This window comes from Dipodomys merriami, unplaced genomic scaffold (assembly GCF_024711535.1).
Source record: "Dipodomys merriami isolate MVZ:Mamm:240054 unplaced genomic scaffold, mDipMer1.0.p SCAF_8, whole genome shotgun sequence".
NCBI lineage: Eukaryota > Metazoa > Chordata > Mammalia > Rodentia > Heteromyidae > Dipodomys > Dipodomys merriami.
Genome location: NW_027206401.1, coordinates 20,504,847 through 20,523,468, shown reverse-complemented (window position 1 = coordinate 20,523,468; position 18,622 = coordinate 20,504,847). Strand labels below are relative to the sequence as shown.

General features: G+C 37.6%; 1 protein-coding gene across 1 annotated transcript in view; it reads left to right on the top strand.

Annotated features, from left to right (window-relative positions):
• Window positions 1-18,622, top strand: part of Pex7 (peroxisomal biogenesis factor 7) — a 61,698-nt gene that overhangs the window by 28,333 nt on the left and 14,743 nt on the right. The window lies entirely within an intron of this gene.

Here is an 18,622-nt window from a genome sequence, read left to right as displayed (position 1 = left end):
AGTGGGTTTGAATACATTAACTTAGTGATAATTCAGTCCATAAGAATGAGTATGCTAAAAAATGAGTATGTAAAGAAAAGCAGAACAGGAGGAAGTTGATGTTGGAGGGAGGAAGGAAGCAGCCCACTAGAGACAGGAGTAGAACCCAGAGCAGTGTGTCACAGAAACTGCAGAACAGGAGATGAGCAAAGATGTTGAATTCTCCAGATTGGAAAAGCAAGATGGATAGGGAGCTCAGAACCTTCTGCTACACATTGTCATATGGTGTCACCCATGGGAACAAACAAATCCTTGGATTTCCAAAACTTTTCTGGTGTCTGAAACTAGTTGCCAGAAGCCCTACTCAACCCATACTATATATTTGATCTTTTGGTGATTGCATTTTTATAATCTTTAATGACTTTAATTGGGTCTTCCTAATTTGTAGGTTCTATTTGTCTAGGTACATCTTTAATTTTTTTTGGTGTTTTATTTGTTACTAAAGGGTGATGATGGCCTCCCATATGCTCTTTTCAGAATTGTAACTATGGCCTTAACCCTACTGACTATTCCGTATTTTATTTATGTCCTTAAGTACCACTTTTCCCTCCTAAACACTAAGTTGGGAAATGCCTTGGTTTGAAGATACAAATTTGTCTCAGGAATATTTGGTACAACTGCATGTGAGCTGTATTGTTCTAAAATCTTGTAGGTACCAAACCATACTCAGAAAGCATTAGGCTTTATATCTTCCCTGACTGCTGAGGAATAGTAGAGATTGGGAGAGGGGTTTAGTGTTCTTGGGGGACAAATGGCCAGGGTCATGCTTTCATTTCATGCTTTATGCTTTTATTCACAGGCATGTGGAAAAATTAAGACTATAATTAAATAAGAAGGGATCTTTAATATTTAATTAAAAAGATCTTTAAATAAGCAATTACCCTACATAGAGACCAGGTTTCTTTAGATATAATGGGGGAAATTCGTAATATCCGTCCTCATAAGCTCACAAGGTGATTGTAAGAATTATATGAGGTCATCCTTAAAAATACTATGATAATCCTTAATTATTTTTCCAGCTCTTGCTATGAAGCCATCTCAACTTTTATTTGGTTTGGGGGCTCAAGCATAAACCTCAATTGCTACATAAGTCTGAAAAATTATATTAAGTTGTCTTCTCCATTATTAAGGAATGAATTTATTTGCTAGGAAAGTATTCTATCACTTGAGCTAGGCTGACTTCAAATTGAGATCCTCCAGATCTCAGCCTCTTGAGTAACTTCATTACTACTTCAAGATTTTTTCTTGTTATAGACCTTATTATGTGGTTTATTTCTTGTTCGTTCAGTTTTGGTAAGTAGTGCATCTAGAATTAATCCATTTCTTCCACATGCTTGAATTTATTAGTATATGTTTTAAAAGTATTCCTTTGGTATTTGTTGTGATATCTCTATTTTTATCTCTGATTTTTTTTCTACTTCTTTAGGTCAGTTTAGCTAAGGGTTTATCCATCTCATTTATTTTTTCAAAGATACAACTTTTCATTTCATTGATTCTTTGTATAGCTACTTGAGAGGCTGAGATAGGATAATTGCAAGTTTGAGGTCAGCTCAGGCAGAGGTAGCAGTGATACCCAGTGATATCCTGTCTTAAATAACAGATTTAAATTTGTAATGCCATTGAAGTCTAAGACCAGTATGGGTACAAAGTTAGTGAGACCTTGTCTCAAAAATAAGTGAGATGTAGTTGTTCAGACGTGTAATCCCAGCTATATGGGAGGATGTTTATGAGGGTTACTGACCAAATATTCAAGATCCTGTCCAAAAAAGTAACTAAAGTCAAAAGGACTAGGAATACGGGTCACATGGTAGAATACTTGTCTAGCTAGTACAAAGCCCTCAGTAACCTCCGCCCCCCCCCCCCCCCCCACATACGTTTCCTGACTTGTGTTGGTTCTACATAAGAACCAAGCAAAAACTGCTTTGAACTTTGTTCTTTTCTGGGTTAGTGATGCAGCTTCGGTGAGTCAGTTCCAGCCTGCCCAGGGAAGCAGCCAACACTGCAGTGTGCTGTGTTTCTGAACTAGAATGTTGAGAAGGCTATGTGTGGTGTAGTAATTGAGATTGTGTCTTATCATTTCTGTTTGCAATGGGTTTACTATTGTAAGTTGAGGAGCATCTGTAAACATTGTTAATTGAAGTGGATCACTTTCTGCCTGGGCTGACCCTGAACTGTGATCCTTCCTATCTCTGCCCCCCAAGTGGCTAGGATCACAGATACAAACAGGTATGAATTATTCCTGGCATGATTGCTTTTTTTTTTCTTTTTTGCATCCGATTAAATAGGTCATTTCACAAAGAGAAATTAGCAAACTAGATATGTATGACAATAAAAGTAAAAACTGCTGACGTATTATGTTTCATAATATTACCTCTTCTACATTCTCAAATAGATAAAGATAAGACTTTGCTAAGATGAGAAAGCTACAATGATGAGTTTCGACTCCATTTATTTATTTATTTATTTTTAGTGGCAGTCCTGGGGCTTGAACTCAGGGTGTGGGCGCCGTCCCTGAGATTTTCTGCTTCAGGCTCTACCACTTGAGCCATTACTCAATTACTGGCTTTATTGGAGATAAAAGTCTTGCAGACTTTTCTGCCCAGGCTGGCTTTGAACCATGATCCTCAGGTCTCAGCCTTCCAAGTAGCTAGGATTACACTGGTGTGTAGTGGTTTCACAATAGTATTCCAACCTGTAAAGTATCTTATAAATGGCATTTGATAGTAATAAACCAAACCAGTTTTTTTTTGTATCTTTTGTTGTCAAGAAAAAATATGAAGAGAATTTTAATTTCCATGATAACAAACTGCCCTCACCCCTGGTAGGCATGATGCGAGCCTCTCTCAGCAGTGTTAACACCGCCAGTACTAATGGTTCAGCTCTTAAACTTGAATGCAACTTCTCAGGATTGCACAGCTTACGCTATTTTTATACTCAGGTATATTTGCAGAATGTCTCTTATCTGTAGCCAGGTTGGAATAGCTTGCGGAGAGAGTCTAAAATGGAAGGCTTCTAGGGAAGTAGAGGCAAGGCTGAGGGAACGCCAAGTCTGTCAGCCTTTTTGCTGTAATGGGAGATGTGTGGCCACAAACAGGAGTGAGCAATGGAAGACAACTGAGAGGAGTGATTTGGGGTCAGCGTATTATTGGGTATCACAAATTGCAGAGCCAGACTGCGTTCCACTAGCTGTATAAGCTTGGCCATGTTATTGTAAAACAACATGACTCCATTTTGTCCCCTGTGAACTAGACACCAGAGAGCATTCACTGAAGAATTACTGTGATGATTCAGTGACTTCACATATACGAGTATGGTACCTGGGAAGTGCTAGAGATATGGGAGCATTTTCCTCATCTTACATTTGCTGCTGTTATCAGCATTAATTGGCAGAATGGGTGGTGACAGAAGACTATCTCTTAGGGCTTCAAAGGTGAAAGAATCATTTCTGTCTTGTAGTAGTAAAATCAGCCTCAATTTGGCCTTTGATTGTCCTTGGCAGTTCAAGAACAAAGTGGTGGGAGGTTGTCTGGACTCAGCCTTGTCCCTCCACATCCTTTGTTCTTTAGAGAACTTTGGGAACATTCCCTGAGCTAGACATCTCATGCTGTGGGGTGAGTGTCTGAATCCTTGAGCCACGAAGACACAGGGAGAAGGGAGCCTCCTCCCTTTCTATGCTATGAAATAAAGGAAGCGCTGCCTGCCTTGTGAGCATGTCCAGAGGTTTCATGAGGTAGACTCTGTAAATGTTCTTGGCACATAATTGGTCCTTAAAAAATAATAGATGTTTTAAGTGAGAAGACTAATAGTAATAATAAGTTTCTTATTTTAAACTGTAAGTAGCTCAGGGAAAGTTGAGAGATTAATTATTTATGCCTTATCTAGCATTATATTAATAAGATAATTATGTTACTTCAAGCCCCCAAGGAGCTTTGTGAATAGAAATTTTTATTGTACTGTGCAGCTGAGGTAGGGAAAGGAAACCTTGTGAACTTGGAGCAGCAAGAACCAGAAACAGTGCTCATACCACACAAAGAAGATATGGGGCCATTTCACTCAAAGCCACAGCCAAGCGACCTCATCTGCTTCACTCTAGGTTGCTGAAATAGGTCCTCTGAAGCACTCTATGTTATAGATAAATATTTGCTAGAAAATTGTTCCTATGGAGGCAGCATGATGTAATAGAAAAAGATAAAGAGTTTACAGTTTTACGTTTTTCCATTACCAACTGCACTATTCATAATGTATAACCTTAATTACATTATTTAATCTCTCATACAACCTTCTGAGCCTTTGTTCCTTCTATCTTATGATGACATTTGAGAGTCACATATGGAAGCTGTTCACAAGGTACCTGACCTCCATCAGGCACCCAGCAAATTGCACTTGGCTTGCCTTTTTCATTCTCAAATGTATGTATTCTTTAACCTTAGTACCATCCATATAAATACGTATGGTAAAATTTAAACAACTGGCAAACTAAATGAAGGGGATACGGCAGTCCTTTTCTTTTTCTATGACTTCTGTGAATTGGAAGTTTTCAAAATAAAAACACCTGAGGAAAAAGAAACTATTTGCTCATGCAAAATAAGACACTGAAAATGTTTCTTACCAATGCCTTTTAATAGTGTGATAGTCAATATTTAATTTAGAGTAAGATAAATAGTGTTATGATAGTGCATAAAGCAGGAAAGCAATCTTTGGATTGTAGCTAACTTAGACTGCTAATACAAACAGCAGGTAAGAGCACACATCTAATCTTTGTCACCCTTACTACTTAGGACCCCACTTTGTACCCTCAGTGTCTTTCCTGTGGTTGATAGGATATTTGATCCTTGTGTTTATTAGCAGGGATTTCCACAGGCAGATACTGCTCTTCCTAGTAACAAAGGTCAGCCAAAGTAAACAGATAGTATAGCTGAATATGTACTCTGTCTCACAAACCTTTCATTTCAACTTTCTCCAGTCCCCCTAACCCACAGGAAAGGTCAGTCAGAGTAAACAGAGAAGGAACGCGGCTGAGCATGCGCTCCTGTGCAGCCTCCGGTGATTGTCTTTTAAGATAGTTGTTTTTAACTCCTCTCCATTTTCCCCATCATACAAGAAATCCTATGGCTAAATGTTGTAATTCTAATTACCAACATTTTCCTGAAGCTGGTTGAGTCGTTCTAACAGTAGAAAGTATGTTTAATGCTGTAAACCTTTCACATACCTTAAATAAAAATGTTTTTGTAACTAGCACATTTTTTACTTTGCAGCTCAGGTTTGCCAGACTTGCTCCTGGTGTTGGAAACTTTCAGTGTTGTTGTCTTTGTTTCCTTTTTAAGGAGAGTATTTTTGTATTCCCTTATTTGTTTAATTCTTGTAAGGATATCTTGTGTTAATAAAGCACATTGCATGATTACAGCCTAGAGCTTGTTTCTTTGCTTTGTCCCTGGCACCTGGGGCATGGCTATGCTAAATAAATATTTGCAAATGTAAGTGACATTTAAGTTCGATGAAACATTATGATACTTTGTGGTCACTCTGATTATAAAAATTTGCAACAATTATGTTTTAATATGTTTTTCACTTCAGTTATATTTGAAGTAGCTACTAATAAGGCTGAATGTAATGCAGCAGACTTGTTTAGATAAAATATTTTTTGAGGAGAATGCTTGCTGCTCCATTGTGGCTAAGTCAGCACTGCCTAGATGAAAATTACATGTATCTTGATGGTTAACTAAAGTTAAAGATAGATAGTTTTGTTCTTATAGTACTGTAGTTTGAAATATACTGGTAAATCTCGTTGAGCTCTGTATACTGGCAGGTCAGGATCTATGCATGTATGAACTGATAACTCCCAACTTTGTTTGATATGCTAAGTTTTAATATGTCCCAAGAGACTTTTTTCTGTGTGTTTAAGCTAGTAAATCCTTGTATCAGTTATTATATTGGAAATACCTTTTCGTGAATAAGTATAATTTTGTCAGTTAAATGTCAAGAGAAAAAAATGAAAATAATTATCCATAAAATGAAACAATATATGTTAATTAGAAGAAAGTTGTAAGATTTTAGGCTTTAAATGCCTGACTTATAACTGCAGAGCATTTTCAGTATTATTGAGTACTAACATTTTTCTTTAAGAATCAAGCCAAATCCATGTCTAATTCATAACCTCATGCAAACACATGAATAAATAGATAAATGTAAAAGGAAAGAGGAATGTTGAACCTTAGCTTAATGCAGTATAAGTCACTGCTTTGAACTTTGAATTGTGCTGATTAGTTTCCACAGAAAATTTATGGATTTTTGTCTGTTAATTTGCATTATAATTTTTTTTAAATAATTGTGCTGTATGGGTTCAATAAGGCCACAGAGTAGCTTTTGTTGTATGTGTTTGTATTTTCTTAAGTAGATGCTGCTGCTGCTTCATTCCCATAGTAGGAAATCAAAAGATAATATCTGAAAATGAAAATCAATAAATCTAGTGAGCATACTATTTAGAGCAAAATGGCAGAAGAAACAACGGGAAGAATTTAAAGTGATTGCGTCTATGTGAAGGATTGCGGGTTACTGCAGGAAGATGCTGGTCTGTCACGGGCTAAATCTGTGCAATTAGAGTTTTTTAAGAAAAAGGTAATTGGGCAGAAATCTCAGTCTTTCCTCATAGTAGTTATTTGCACACATACAGTGAGTCTGTTTACTTAGATCAACCGAGTGCTACTACCAGTCAACTGGTCAGAGTTTACTCTGTTCACTGAGAAATCAGGAATAAATAATTTGCCCTTGAGATCTGTCCTGAAACCCCACTCTAGTACATGGACTCAACTCCATGGAATGAACTATACAGAGAACAAACTATGGTAATTTTTCATGTTTTCATCTTAAATAGTTTCAGCAGAGTCCCTTATCTTTCTTCACATTTTATATCTGGGGCATGTGTGTAAAACAGACATCTTTTTAGCTAGTTTAAATAGAAAAAGGAAACTGTTTCTCAGAACCACTGGTCTCTCCGTGCCCCAGAGCTGGAGTGCAGCAGCCTAAGGAAGTACTGAAGCTGGTCTACTTTCTGTAACTGCTTTATCCTGCCTTCTCTTTCTGCAGATCTACTGATTTCTTTCCTTTCCTCAAGCTTTCATGGCCAGTTACCAGAAAAGGAACTGAATTATTTAGTCTATTTGTCTGTTTTTCTCTCTCTGTCTTCCTCCCACCCGTTTGGCTGTGAGCTGTGCTGATGTTCCACAACCTGAGGACCCCAATGGGTTTATGCCAAACTGCTTAGCTACAGAGATCAAGTACTAAGCATTCATGTGGCAAGGCTAATGGATGACCAGAGCCCTTACCAGAGCCCCAGAACTCCGATGTGGGTGTAATGATTTTCACTGTTTAGGTGTGACATGTTGTTGAAGCTTTACCTGCCATTATTTATCTGCACTTCTGTGACATGCTCTTCAGCTATGCAGCCTCTTTTTTGGTACCAGTTTTAGTCCAAATCACACAGGCTGTCCTTATTAATGTGATTGATCAGGTCCTGAGATTGATATTGATACTACTTCATGTGGAGAATTCTTTCAGTTTTGGGTGTTTTAATCAAATATTCAAAATTGAACTGCAAAGACGATCTTATGATTCTTCAATTTGTACCAGTAAACTTAATAAGCAAACCCTATAGGAGTTTTTCCTTCATCTTCCATCTCTTGTTGAGATGTAGCATTCTTCAAAAAAAATCATTCTGTATCCCTGTATATTGCAGCCATAAATATTCCCACAGCAAGCCTTCCATCTGCCTAATGGTTTTCTTTAATTTGTCAAAGTACTCTAAGTTATATGCTTTATGGTTCCTGGGCTTAATGTTTATTGTAATGAAAGGAGCCTGCCCCTCTAAAATACTGGTCTGACTAAAGTTTTAATTGAAGTACTATAATTAATTCACTTTGATATTGAAGCTAATTCTAGAATTATACTATATTTAACCATGAAAGTTAGTAACTATGAACTATGGTGTGGTTTCTAGGTATTTGTAATTAATTGTTCTAAATGTTGTCTTTGAAAATTATTCAGTGAGCTTTCAAAAATAATCATATATCTATTCTTCACTACTAGTTAGTGCTTTTTTGTTTTAAATTTCATTTTTAAGTTCCAAAACCAAAAAACCCTAACATCTCTCCAATCCTATCTTGCAAATAATAGCCTGAATATTAGCAGTCAATAAATACTTTAGAGTAAATAAATGAAAACAGGTTTAGCTCTTCACAAAATTATTTTGCTAGTCTGCACTTTGTGCTTAAATCCCTTCCATAATGCACAATAAATCTATGATTTCATCTGTTTGAGTTCATGAATTTATGTATCACTCAACTGATGAGCCCCTTTGATAACCATACAGACTATGTGGTACACAAGTTAGCAAGAGACTGCACAGTAGATGAAAGAATACAGTAAGTGCATATAAAAGTACCAGAAGAGGAAAGGAATTCCTAAACTCATTGCCATGGCAGTTCACCTTTATTCTGGCTCATAATTTTCTTAGGGTACTATTTTAGAATATTGATTATCTAACTAATGGAATCCTGGCATGGGCTTTGTCTTAGGAATTTTCTATATTGTTTGAAGAGCTGGGGAAAGACTTTCAGCCTGTTAATCAAAATTGCCCTAAGAATCTCAGATCCTGCCTATCTCTGTTTTGAATTGCCTGACATGGTCCAGGTCTAGAGGATACATACCAGGATGTTTTGGAAGAAAAAGGACTGGACAGGATGTCAGTGGAGTATGGGTTTGGGAGCTGCTGCTTGTTAGCTATGGAACAGTAGGCTGAATAATTTCTTTGAGACTATTCACTTAATCTTTGAAATGAGACTGCCCACTGTATATACTTTAAAAGATTTTATGATGATCAAAAGCACTTTTATAATGTCATGTGAAAGTGGCAAACTGTGAAGTGCTAAATATGTAATTCTTGCTGAAGGTGGATTGAGTAAAGTGGGAAACAGTGCTAGATCATTCTATTACTGGGAAGTAGGACTTAACTGATAAGGTTTTTGTCATTTATTATACTATAGGAGAGAAGCCTTTCAGGTCATTTGCTGAAATAAATTATATTAAATAATAATGTTACCTTTCTTGTGAATGGATTTGCCTAGCTTTTGTCACCAAATTATTTGTCTCCCCCCTAAAGTCTTTGCTACAGTATGTTAATGGTTAATAGTAATGTCTAAGACAGTGGTACCCAGAGTGCTGTCCTGGGACCAGCAGCATCAGCATCCTCTGGGAACTGGTTTCTTTTTTTTTTGGTCGGTCATGGGGCTTGAACTCTGGGCCTGAGCGCTGTCCCTCTTGAGCGCTCTACCACTTGAGCTACAGCACCACTTCCTGTTTTGTGGTGGTTTATTGGAGATAAGAGTTTCACAAACTTTCTTGCCCAGGCTGGCTTTGAACTGAGATCCTCAGATCTCAGCCTCCTGAGTAGCTAGGATTACAGGAGTGAGCCACCGGCACCCGGCTTTGGGAACTGGTTTCTTACACAAATTCTTATGCAAGTCTAGACCTGAGTTTTTTTAATTAGGTTTTTTTCTTACCATACATTATTTGTACAACAAAGATTTCACTGTGCCATTTCCATACATGCATTCAACACATCCTAATAAAGCTCACCCCTCTGTGAGTCTCCCTTATGCCTTTCCCCTCTCTTAAAACAATTTCAACAGGTTTCCTATTCTATTTTAATAAATGCAAATAAACTACTGTCACCATATTTAACCCTCATTCACTGTCTCCATTACCTTCTTCCTTCCTGCTGGTAACTCACCTCCCTCAGCAGCAGGATTTACCTTCCCCTCACTCATTTTTAGGTGTGTATTCATTGAATAGGTTATCTCTTTGGCTTATATATCTTCTCCCTCTATACTCATGATTCATAGGTTTGGTCTTTTGATAGTAATGTGGGTTTTTTTGTTTTTTAATTTAAATTTTATTGTAAAGGTGATGTACAGAGTGATTACAATTACATAAGACAAGTAATGAGTACATTTTTTTTTGAACAGCGTCCCCTCTTCCCCCATTTTCTCCCAGTTTTTCCCCTCCCCGGACCCCTCCCCCAAAGTTGAATATTTTATTGACAACATAGTGTCTAGTGAGTATCACTGTTGAATTAGTTCACTCTATGTCCCTTCATTTCTGTGCTTCCCTTCCCCTCCCCAAATCAGATCATCTTATATACAAGACAAAGGATACAGAAATCAAAGACAGTGACAAAATAGGATAAGCTGAAGAAAAATAAACAAAAATAGAACTGTAAACAGTACAATAAAAAACCTCTTGTTTCCATTTCTTGGAGTTCATTTCAATAAATATCATTTTATACGGTCATATGCACATAGCTATTGAGCCATTGTGATCCTCTCCTAAGAATATTCTCCTTTGGTTTCATTGTGTGAATGTTTAGAGTGCTATTTATTTAATCAGGTCCAAGTGTAATTATTTGTTTTTTACTATTATGTTTTGGTAGTTTCATTTACCTTAGTGTTTTTTTCAATGTTATTGACTAATTCCTGTGCTTTGTCTTCAAAACCTGATACCCTATTTTCAATTTGTTTTATGAGTTGGGATTTTGACTGAGTTTTTTATTTGGGCTATTGAGCTCCACAAGACTTTGTGACCACCTCTTCTTTTTAATCCTCCATCATCTTTGTTTCAGTCAACTATTCATTGAGTCTTCTGAGCTCATTTGTTTTTTTTTTTTTGGGGGGGGGGTCCAGTTGTGGGGCCTGAACTCAGGGCCTGGGCGCTGTCCCTCAGCTCTTCAGCTCAAGGCTAGCGCTCAACCACTTGAGCCACAGCACCACTTCCGGCTTTTTTCTTTTTGCTTATGTGGTGCTGAGGAATTGAACCTAGGGCCTCAGGCATGCAAGGCAAGTGCTCTACCACTGAGCCACCTTCCCAGCCCCTGAGCTCATTTGTTTATATCTTACTTAAATTCATTCAGCTGTTTATACAGCAGGTCATTTCATTGATCTTGTCATTTAAGTCTCTTATTGTGGAGTTGATAGTTTTTGAATAAGACATGTTGGCTTGTTTAGTCATGAATTTAGTGGGTTTTTTTGTTGATCTTGTTGTTGTTTGTTTGCTGAGACTTACACATCTGGTGCCTAGATTTTGGTGATTTCAACCTTTTGTGTTCTTTTAGTTGGTGATTTCTCACAGATTATTAAAATTGGCTGCATTGTAGGTATTTTCCTGTTGATTCTGGAGGTCAGTCTCAGTTGTCAAATAATCAGGCCTCTAGGCACTGGGTATAGACCTTTCAGAGTAAGGAAACTAACCTACAAAACATTATAGTTGATCAACCACACTCTTGTGTTCGTGACAATCCCCAATGAAGATTGGGCACCAGTGCACAAATACCTTTGGATGCATACAGAAGCAAAGCTCTATCTTCCTGATCTAGGAAGACCTTCAGAAACAAAGGTATCATAGAGGAATATAGTTGAGATAACACTAATAAATAATACTATAATTTGGTGATGTAGGAAGGAAGAGCTTGGAGGTAAGCATGATAGCAGAGGTTAATGAGAAAGTAAAGTGAGGAAAGCAGAATGACCTCATTAAGATTGTGTTGGGGTGAGAGGGGAAGGAGAAGTTAAGAAAATTGAATAGCTAAATAACACAACAACAAAGCAACTAACACACACACACACACACACACACACACACACACACACACACACACACACACACACACACACACACACACACACACACACACACACACACACACACACACACACACACACACACACACACACACACACAGTGGTTTGCAGATGATCTAGGTACCAGGTAAGAGTGTAGGTAATGGCCAAAGATTAGGAATGGAGGTCAGCATAGAAGAACACATGAGAAGAGAGCAGTTCTACTTACATAGAAGAAAAACTTAAATGAGGAATGGTGATGGAAACAGGAAGAAAATATGATTTAAATTTGAATATTGAAAGGGAGTTGGGAGGGTCAGATATAATTATTTCAGAGAAAGGGGGAAGAAAAACAGAATTAAAAAGTAAATGGGAGGCTGGGAATGTGGCTTAGTGGTAGAGTGCTTACCTAGCAAGCATGAAGCCCTGGGTTCAATTTGTCAGTACCACATAAATAGAAAAGGCCAGAAGTGGTGCAGTGCTGTGGCTCAAGTGGTAGAGTGCTAGCCTTAAGAAAAAAAAGCTCAGGTACAGTGCCTAGGCCCTGAGTCCCAGGACCGCCCCCCCCCCCACACCAAAAAAAAGTAAATGGGAGAGGGGGTACAAATTTTCTGTATCAGATATAAAAAAAATAAAAAATAATAATACAAGTAATTTTTTAAAGAGCAATGAAGATAAGACAAAACAAAATGTGTTTTCTTATTTTTTTATATATCTGTATATATGCATATACATGCCCATTTATATATATGTATATACATATATTTATTTATGTATTGTGAATGTATATACAGATGCGCACACACACAAACACATACACACACATATGGATATTTGCCTCACTGTGTCAATCATGTGATTGAGGTCAGGATGGGAGGGCCTGTTCATCATGTGGAGCCATGGGCCAAACCCTACACAGAGAGTACTTTGCAAGCTTCCTTGCTATTCTGGCCTCAGGCAAAGGGATTTTTTTTCCCTCCTGGCCAGCAAATGTAAGCCATGGACAACTAACTGCCAAATACATCTTCCAAGTCCTAGCTGTCTCTAACCTGACTCAGGTAGTCCCAAACTTCAGTTTACTGCCAGGCATCTGGCGCAGCTGCCTTTTGGCCTCTCGCTGCCTTTAATGGCGCCTCTGGCTGGTGTTTCAAACCATAGCTGCTTTGTGAGGGGCTACAGTGCCCACCCCTCCACCCCATGCACCAGTCAGTGCCTTTGGTGTGGGACTCAGGAGGTCAACTCCAGCCTTTGGGAAGTCTCAAGCCACTGACCCTGGCATCTAAGCTGGCAGCATAGCTTCCTGCAGTTTAAATTTCTCTATGGGGCCCTATTGGACACTCTTCCCTTTCCTAAACCCTGTCTTTTAGTTCTTTTTTTTTTTTTTAAATACATTAGTTATACGAGTAGGGGGATGAGTTCGTTGTTGCATTTTCACACATTTATGTCGAATTTCAACTGATCTTACTCTGTTTCTCCTTTCTCCCCTTCCCAATGTAATTTCAATAGCCTAAATCCCTTTCTTATGACTAACACTCAGATTATAAAATAGGATTTCTTATGATCCTTGGGCCACGATTGTCCATTATTCCCAAGTCCCCTCTTTTATTTCTAAAGTCAGTCTATTCCATTGGGGATTAGATTGTGGGATAGCTGTAGCCAAGTCTCTTTTATTTATTGTATTTAATGTAGTACCTGACACATAGTGGTATTTATACATTGTTAATAAATGGGTAAAGATTTTTTTTTGCTAATTGTCTAGAGTTTGGACCCAAGAAATGCAAATGGAAGGAATTATGATGAGAAAATTCACTTACACACAGCCTAAAATAGTGCATGTAGAGGGCATTGAAAAATGGCTAAAACATTTCCATTTTTTCTTTGTAGTTAGCAAAAAGTCACAAAGAATTAATGTCTAACTTGTAAGTTGAGAAAAGGAAAGAAAAAGGAAGAGCTTTTAGAAATATTTAAAACTTTTCACTGAACTCACCCATTGGCTTAATATCAAAAGTAAAATTTCAAATTACATCTTACTGTAGTAGGATAATTTCAGCTTAATTTTTGAAATAATTTTTCAAATTCTTCAGACCTATATTTAAAATCATTTTGATATTAATACAGTCCTGAATCATTGTTTTGTTTAAGAATTGTGGTATCAGAAAGCAAAAGTTTCTCAATTAAGACTTTGTATTATATTCTCCAATTTAAATGAAAAATGTGCTTATAGTTCTGTCATACTTTGTAATCTCAGTACATTACTTCCTATCAGACAGCTTAAATAGTCAGTGATTTCATCAGCAGAGACAGAAAGGCACCAAGAAGTATATATGCTGGACCCAAACAGACATTTCACTTTAAAATAATGTCTTCTTTGCTCACTTAACGACATTTGTAGACTGACTTCTCCCAATAAAAAAGAGAGCATTTTAGGGGGCTGGGTAGATGGCTCAGTGGTAGAGTGCTTGCCTTGCATGCATGAGGCCCTGGGTTCAATTCCTCAGCACCACATAAGCAAAAGAAGCCAGAAGTGGCACTGTGGCTCAAGTGGCACTGTGGCTCAAGTGGTAGAGCACTAGCCTTGAGTTGAAGAGCTGAGGGACAGCGCCCAGGCCCAGAGTTCAGGCCCCAAAACCAACCAAAAAAAAAAAAGCGCATATAGATACTTATATCTATACTTATCTATATAGATCGATATGGGTTATGTATCTATAATATATCCAATATGATTGAATACATTGAATAATATGTTCAATATAACTACATATATATTCCCCTAATTATATATATATATATATATATCATTATATATACCCAAATTATAAGGCAGGATTTCTTGTGATCCTTGAGCCACAATTGTTCATTATTCCCAAGTCCCCTCTTTTATTTCTCAGGTCAGTCTCTTCTACTGGGGTTAGAATGTGGGATGGCTGTAGCTATGTCTCTTTTGCTTATTGTGTTTAATGATATATACATATATATCCCCTATTTTATATATGTAAATTAAATTACATTATATTGAATATATTAATATGTATTATATTGGATAGTTATTCAACATATTCGATTATATAATATTGGGTATATTATCCAATATATTCAGTTAAAGAACTCGAGTTCAGGAGAAGGTTGCAAGGAGACACCTTGTCCACTACCTTCCCTGCCAAGAGAGAGAACCCAGAGAAACACCCATCCAATATGTCTCCTTCCAACACTTTCTTTCCTGGTGGAACTTGAGTGGAGACATGAGGAAACGTTCCCAGAAGTGTACTCATCAAACTGTGAACTGTGGTTGCTGTTGGAGTGACAGTAAGGAGAAAAGTACATCTGTTTCTTTTGTGCTTAAAATACCATTGGTAATTAAGAGTAAATTATTGACTAGGTGCCAGTGGCTCACATGGTATTCTTAGTTCCTTGGGAAGCAGAAGTGAGGAGGATTGTGATTTGAGACCAGCTTGGGCAAAAAGTTCATAAGATCCTATCTCAACCAATAGTTGGCACATGCTTGTCATGTGTGGGAAACTGAGATCAGAAGGATCGTGGTTCTAGGCCAGCCTGTAAAAAAAAAATCTGCAAGACCCTGTCTTAACAGAAAAAGCATGATTGCATGTACCTGTCATGCCAGCGACAGCAGGAACCAGAAGGAGCATTATGGTTCAAGCTGGCCTGGGCAAAAAGTGAGACCTTATTTTAGAAATAACCAGAGCAAAAATGGACTGGAGGCATGGCTTAAACTCTAGATTTCCTGCCTGGCATGCTGAGTTTAAACCCTAGTATTATCAACAAATAATACTATAGTGACAATACTGCTTTGCTTTTAATTTTCTCAACTTATTTAGCTTGTGTAATTTACAGTAGTTAAAATATTTTTATAAGATACTTTAGTATACTAAAAATATTTTAAAATCCTACATGTTAATATGGATTTTTTTTCCTGACTTTCCTGGTCCTGATCTTTCAATTTAAGAATATGAAAGCTTCCATTCTCCATGTTTAGCAAATGTGGCCAAGAAAAGGCTTGACCTGTTTATTGCTTTGGGTTCTAGTCTTCACTTCCTTTTTTTTTTTGGTTCCGGTCGTGAGGCCTGAATTCTGGGCCTGGGAGCTATCCCTCAGCTCTTCAGCTCAAGGCTAGCACTCTACCACTTGAGCCACAGCGCCACTTCTGGATTTTTTTTTTCTTCTGCTTATGTGGTACTGAGGAATCGAACCCAGGGTCAAGCATGCAAGGCAAGCGCTCTACCACTGAGCCACCTTCCCAGCCCCTTCACTTCCTTTTTACCAGAATGTTTCTCATGGATACTTGTGTGAATGATTTTGTGGTTGTTGGTGTTTTATCTGGGATTTGTAGTTGTTTTAAAAGGTTGATCTAAGTCTGTATGTTGTGGGCCCTTCCATTGGAAATGAACCTCTTGTACTTTTTGCACTATGTATTTTGTGTATTATATAATTTGTATCAGAATTGTTATAATGTCCAGAAAAGCTTTTATGACATTTGCTAGACTAACTCTCCATCCACCATAAAGGGTCCTTGGAGTTTTAACATGCATATTCTTTATTAGTTTTTTTTTGTAAAATGCACACTAACACTTGATATTTTTTCCAAGGTTAAAGTTGTGATGGCCACAACTTAACTCTGAGGTTTAGAACTCTCCGTGGCCTGTTTAGCTATGTATAGAATAAGACCAAATGGACTTAGTGAAAATGAGCCCAGCCTCCTGTGAACAGTGGCTTCCCTTTTCACACCTTCATGCTGAACTTGGCTGGCCTCACATGTGTGTACTTGTTAGGCATCTTCATTTCCACGAGAACTGCTTTTCTTGTTCTCAGAGCAGCTTTTCCTTAACTGAATCAACACAACTGTAACAGAAACTGCATTCCAGGAACTTGCTGCTATTTATTATCCTTAAAAAGTTCTAGTGAAGCTGGGCGCCAGTGGCTCATCCTGTAATCCTAGCTACTCAGGAGGCTGAGATCTGAGGATCATGGTTCAAAGCCAGCCTGGGTAGGAAAGTGTGTGACTCTTATCTCCAGTAAACCACCAGAAAACCGGAAGTGGTGCTGTGGCTCAAGTGGTAGAGTGCTTGCCTTGAGCTGAAGAGCTGAGGGACAGTGCCCAGGCCTCTGGAGGTCAAGCTGCATGACCAACGGAAAAAAAAAATTCCAGTGAAAAGTCAGTGATTATGGTTTACCTAAAGAGGATTTAGCCCACCTATTCTACTGAAATAAAACTGCACCCGAGATACTCAGAGAACTGGACACTGTATTATGTCAAACTGACTGTCTCATAGAATGGTTCTACTAACCTGTCCTTTTGGGAAATGCCATTGACTGGCAGGTGGCACTGGTGACACATTTTTACGTGTACCTGTGTGATATTGAGGTTTTTCATTACACATGAAGAGGGTTTCCTGTCTATAACCTCTCAGGGATCATGTTCTCATAGTGTTGTAGGAGGATGTGCCTATGGATTTTGAGTCTGGGCTTGTTCTATTTCCCTTTATTCTTTGGCTGCAGAAAAGCTTAGCATCACGATCTTATGGCATGTGTTTTAACAATATCACTGAAGGTTCCAACTTATTTTCTTCCCCTTAATGTTCTTTTAACTCATTTTTGCCATATTAAATTGCTTATTTTTAAAACCATTATGAGTTTTTGGGATGTAGTGGATCTATGCAAAATCACTTATTATTTTGAATAATGCAAATCAGTGCCTAACCAGATCTTACACATTAGATTATACAATTACATGTTTACTTTTGTTTACATAGTGTAATCAGAAACCAGAAAATTAGATCTTGGCAGCATTCACTGTCTAGAAACAAATGGACAAAAGCAATGGAGACCAACCACCATTAAGATTTCCTAGAAGGCCTGTGGCTTGTTACTTCCTTTGTTTGTGAAGGTTCACTTTCAGAAGTAAAACATTCCCCCTAAATATTCCCTATGTCTCAGTATTCTGATAAAGGAGCTATTTATCCAGTGTTTCTATGGCATCCACACAGTGTATTACCCATAGCAACAGTCCTTTTCAAATCTTAATAGGGCTAACTCTGTGTTTATTAGGGAAATAATACCTCCAGGTTAAACAAACTATGGCTGTTGGCTCTATGTGTTTACTCTTTTTCAAAAGGATCTGCCCAACCTTCTGTGTGTTCCTTGTTGTACATCTTTCAAAAAGCTGAATCAGGGTATGACTCTAGGATTCTGAATATGTCATTTTAAAGTGTGTTTAGAGTCAAATAAAAAGGATGATGAGCAGATAAAGCTTTAGAAAGCTAAAATACTATTTTGTCTATTGACAATAGAGACAAATTCTCTGAACAGTAGAAATCAGAGCTATATTATGGTAAATATTAGCACTCAAAGTCTGTAAAGGAAAAGTAGAATATATAATATTACCCATGAAAACATGTTTCTGTTTTCCTTGACTTTGGGAATTACTTGGCTGTGCAGTCTACGAGAAAAGCTGTTCATCAAAAAATAAATACGGTCTCAGAATTACAGACATTTTCACAGAACAGGTATATTTTAAAGAACTTGAATTGCTGTTGATATGTAAATTGTACCTAAGATCTTTTCATGTTACCTTTTGAGGAATGAAGTAGAATTTGAAGCCACAAAGTATTAAGAGTTCATCAAATCCAATATTCGTGTTTTATCAGCATGAATGCCTTCAGAACTGCCAGGAAGGTAGGCATATAGTGAGTGTCTCATGTCCAGTCCATGGCCTGGCAGACTGTAGATCTTAGAAGGTGTTCTAATAGGAATACTATTATCTTTTACAAAGGTATATTAACAGTAATTATGTTGATTTGAGATCCAGTAGGATGGAGTATATGTTTTTCCCTATAAGATACTTTCCCTTTAAGAAGAGTAAAAAGGCTCTTTATTAATTGATTGAGCCTATTTTGGTAAAATCT